The 5,346-nt window shown below is 39.3% G+C and overlaps 1 long non-coding RNA gene across 1 annotated transcript; it reads right to left on the bottom strand.

Moving 5' to 3' along the window:
* Window positions 1–2,358: 2,358 nt before the first annotated feature.
* Window positions 2,359–3,174, bottom strand: LOC130301530 (uncharacterized). Its single transcript, XR_008851987.1, has 3 exons — window positions 3,047–3,174; window positions 2,832–2,912; window positions 2,359–2,695 (listed from the first exon to the last, which is right to left on the bottom strand). It is a non-coding gene; the product is annotated as an uncharacterized LOC130301530 (long non-coding RNA).
* Window positions 3,175–5,346: the final 2,172 nt, after the last annotated feature.

Consider the following 5,346-nt stretch of genomic DNA (forward strand, 5'->3'; position numbering starts at 1 on the left):
ATTGTTCTATATTATTATATATTATTATTATTATTCTATAAGAAGCAAGCTGATTGGTTGCTAAGAACAACCAGTAAACTTTTCCTCTGGACAAGTTTTGATCAATCTCCCCCTAAAGAGTAATATCTCTAATACAACCACACACTTCAAGCAATACAGTAAACCATAAATCATTTTTATTAAAATTAAATAACATAAATAATATATACATAACAATATATTAACATTCAAACAATAAATAACCAATAACATTATTTGTGCAAAATCAGAGAAAGTAAACTTTTTGCATCAAAACAGATTACAGTATTTTTCGCCTTATAAGACACACTTTTTCTTCCCCAAAACTGGGGGTAAAAAGTCGGTGCTTCTTATATGGCGAATACACCCCTATTGCGGCGGTCCCTGCGGCCATCAACGGCCGGGACCCGCGGCTAATACAGGACATCACCGATCGCGGTGATGCCCTGTATTAACCCTTCAGACGCGGCGATCAAAGCTGATCAAGGCTGTTCAGTCGGGCTGTTCGGGACCGCCGTGATTTCACCGTGGCGGTCCCGAACAGCCCGACTGAATAGCTGGGTTAGTGCTTACAGGACACCGGGGGGACCTTACCTGCCTCCTCGGTGTCTTCTCTGTTCAGGGATCCCCTGTATGCCGGCGCTCTCCTTCCTCGTCATCACGTCGTCGCATACGTGCATAACGACGTGATGGCGGCGACGGAGAGCAAGGATACCCGGCCGGCAGCAGAGACGTTCCAGAGCGACGGGGACACGGCGACAGCGATGGAGCGACATCCAGGGCAGCGGTGACGGGTCTGGAGCGGTGGGGACACGTGAGTATTACCTCCTCCTACAGTGGTCTTCAATCTGCGGACCTCCAGATGTTGCAAAACTACAACTCCCAGCATGCCCGGACAGCCGTTGGCTGTCCGGGCATGCTGGGAGTTGTAGTTTTGCAACATCTGGAGGTCCGCAGGTTGAAGACCTCTATTGGGTTCAAAATCTAAATTTTTTTAGATTTTGCCCCTAAAAATTGGGTGCGTCTTATACGCCGGTGCGTCCTATAGGACGAAAAATACCGTACACGTCTGCAGCCATATCACTTGCCGTGTATTCCCCATGCCATAGAAAACCTATGTATTGACCGTCCGGGTCAGGAAATTGAGCTCTTATATAATTGACAACACAAGAGGGAATGGGTTTTCTTCTACTGGGTCCCAAGTGCCCATGGGCGAAACAAGAATATGATCTGTAAGCGGCCTTCCTTAGTACACTGTTAAAAAATAATAATAATAATAATTAGTATCATAAAATAGATCGTTGATAAGATATATATATATATATATATATAGCAAAAAGATAAAGGTAGCACCTCAGTCGTCCAGAGTAGGAGAAGAAAATGAAAAAGGAGATGGGGTGCACGCATTCCTGGAACCTGGGTCCACTGGTTCCTCAATCCAGAAAAGTAAAGATGATGCAGCACTCCACAATAATGCATAAAGTGGTATTTATTCCAGCATGTTCAAAGACAACGTTTCACCAGTCTCTCACTGGCTTTCTCAAGTGAAAGCCAGTGAGAGACTGGTGAAACATTGTCTTTGAACATGCTGGAATAAATACCACCTTATGCATTATTGTGGAGTGCTGCATCATCTTTACTTTTCTATATATATATATATATATATATATATATATATATATATATATATATATATTACATACTCTGTAGACATATAAAAACAAACGAAATGGCCAGCTCATGAAATTATACTGATTTATGCTTGTGTATTATATATGCATGCCATAAATCATGTAATGTGGATAATTATGTGATTAGGCGTGACTTTGAAGCCTTAAATTTTTAGGAATAAAGCATGCAAGTCAGGCAAACTTGCATCAATATACACTTTTGAAGTAGCCATTGCCTATCCATAAGCATAAATTGCAATAACTTGTTTTTTCAGAATTTTTTTTTTAATAGTTTTATATCTGTTGATTTTATAAAACAATTAGTGAACTTGATGTAAAGAGAAATGAGCTAGATATTATGGATGTAAACTATCATATAGTGGCATTGCTTAGAAGATAGTCCATTCCCTGCAGAGAGTACATATAATGAACAAATGAACATTTGAAATTAATCATACACATGTGTTTACCGTGAATAATATTATAATTCAGCTTTCTCAGTATCTTGAATAGCAGTGAGCCCAGGCTGCTCTTCAGGAGTCAGAGAGAGTTGAATGACAAATTTCCTAAAAGTCAGCAAGTGTGACATTTAGATTTCTCTGTATCTAAAAAAGAAAGTATCCTATTGTAAATATGTTTACTTTTATTTACAAAAATATTACCGATTTCGGTTTTTCTTCTAAATTCCGCCATCAATTCTAGAATTTTTTTTGGAGACGTAGATTTCGCAGCTCCTCGTGATCAAGGATGCATGTTATCCCTCGATCAAAGTGGGGATTCAATGCATCCTCTTCCTGGCAGCATAAACTTTCATCCCTCGTTTTCATGGACGTGCAGTTGTTGCATTGGCACCAACGGGTATTACCAATGTGAGGATGCTTGTAATTTGATTCAGTTGGTATATCTTCTACACTTGACCACTCCGGGTCTTTTTGAAAGCAGTCTTCCTGCAGTTCTCCGTGTTCCTCTGCCCTTTTCCTCAAACGAGCCTTCAGTGCTTTTGTTTCCTAAAACAAAAAACAAAACAAAAAGAATTTAGGATTATTTAGGATAACAAGCATAAATTCTGCCATGTGTATGTAGCCCTGTAACAGTAAAAAGTGCTATTTGCTAAAATTACTTCAACAAATACTTGATACTTACTGGAGTATCTTCACGAATAGGAGTAATGGTTTCCTACTCACTCTCTTCTGTTTCTGACTCCTCTTCTTCAATATTAACTTCCTATGAAGAAAATAATGAAACATTTTACAAAATTCGAAAATAATTAAAAAATAAATAATTTAGTGTGTGTATATATATATATATATATATATATATATATATATATATATATACACACACATAATGTGGCTTACCTCCTCTGAAGTATCATCAATTTGATAAAATTCTTCCCTTTCATCCGCTGTGGGTTCATCACTTCGACAAGCCTTTATTAGAAATAAATAATTATTTTATAATTACTGTATTACTAATCATGTTCTTCTCATAATGTATAGTTATTATTGACAAATAACTAATATCATGAGGAACTATAATTTTATATGGGTTGACACAGACATGAACATTTTATGCAAGCTTTCTGCCACATACTGAAGCAACATGTTATGCACAGGGTTGGACATGTACTACACCAACATGCTATGCACGCTCATTTTTACGTATTGAGCCTGCATGCTATGCACACTCAATATCATAAACGGAGCCAGCATGCTAACCAAGGAAAGTAAAGGCTCAGCATTCCAGTATAGATGGTGATGAAAAAAGTGAATCTATTTCAGACTAAAATATGCATGTTTCATGACCGAATAAATTATTTTTTTCACCATCTATACTGGATTGCAGCGGTTTTAACTATTACGATAACAGATGTAATCAGTAAGCCCATGTAGAAGGTAAAACAGCAGCATTATAGTATAGATGGTGACGATAATAGTGAATTTATCCCATCAAAAAATATGCAGGCATTCATATCATGCAGACTCAAGACGTGACAATGAGCGTTCATAGCATGCTGGCTCAATACATGAAAATGAGCGTGCATAGCATGCTGGCTCAATACATGATATTGAGCATGCATAGCATGCAGGCTCAATACATGAAAATGTACGTGCATAGCATGCAGGCTCAATACATGAAAATGAGCATGCATAGCATGCAGGATCAAAACATGAAAATGAGCGTGCATAGCATGCTGGCTCAATACATGAAAATGAGCATGCAGAGCATGCTGGCTCAATACATGATATTGAGCGTGCATAGCATGCAGGGTCAATAATTGAAAATGAGCGTGCATAGCATGCTGGCTCAATACATGAAAATGAGCATGCATAGCATGCAGGCTCAGTACATGAAAATGAGCGTGCATGCTATGCAGGCTCAATACATGTTATTGAGCGTGCATAGCATTCAGGCTCAATAATTGAAAATGAGCGTGCATAGCATGCTGGCTCAATACATGATATTGAGCGTGCATAGCATGCAGGCTCAATACATGAAAATGAGCGTGCATAGCATGCAGGCTCAATACATGAAAATGAGCATGCATAGCATGCTGGCTCAATACATGAAAATGAGCATGTATAGCATGCTGGCTCAAAACATGAAAATTTGCTTGCATAGCATGCTGGCTCAAAACATGAAAATTAGCGTGCATAGCATGCAGGCTCAATACATGAAAATGAGCGTGCATGCTATGCAGGCTCAATACATGTTATTGAGCGTGCATAGCATGCAGGCTCAATAATTGAAAATGAGCGTGCATAGCATGCTGGCTCAATACATGATATTGAGCATGCATAGCATGCAGGCTCAAAACATGAAAATGAGCGTGCATAGCATGCAGGCTCAATGCATGAAAATGAGCATGCATAGCATGCAGGCTCAAACATGAAAATGAGCGTGCATAGCATGCTGGCTCAATACATGAAAATGAGCATGCATAGCATGCTGGCTCAATACATGATATTGAGCGTGCATAGCATGCAGGCTCAATACATGAAAATGAGCGTGCATAGCATGCAGGCTCAATACATGAAAATGAGCATGCATAGCATGCTGGCTCAATACATGAAAATGAGCATGCATAGCATGCTGGCTCAAAACATGAAAATTTGCGTGCATAGCATGCTGGCTCAAAACATGAAAATTTGCGTGCATAGCATGCTGGCTCAATACATAATATTGAGCATGCATAGCATGCAGGCTCAATACATGAAAATGAGCATGCATAGCTTGCTGGCTCAATACATGATATTGAGCATGCATAGCATGCAGGCTCAATAATAGAAAATGAGCGTGCATAGCATGCAGGCTCAATGCATGAAAATGAGCGTGCATAGCATGCTGGCTCAATACATGAAAATGAGCATGCATAGCATGCTGGCTCAATACATGATATTGAGCGTGCATAGCATGCAGGCTCAATACATGAAAATGAGCGTGCATAGCATGCAGGCTCAATACATGAAAATGAGCATGCATAGTATGCTGGCTCAATACATGAAAATGAGCATGCATAGCATGCTGGCTCAAAACATGAAAATTTGCGTGCATAGCATGCTGGCTCAAAACATGAAAATTAGCATGCATAGCATGCTGGCTCAAAACATGAAAATTTGCGTGCATAGCATGCTGGCTCAATACATGAAAATGAGCA

This window comes from Hyla sarda, chromosome 1, assembly GCF_029499605.1.
Source record: "Hyla sarda isolate aHylSar1 chromosome 1, aHylSar1.hap1, whole genome shotgun sequence".
NCBI lineage: Eukaryota > Metazoa > Chordata > Amphibia > Anura > Hylidae > Hyla > Hyla sarda.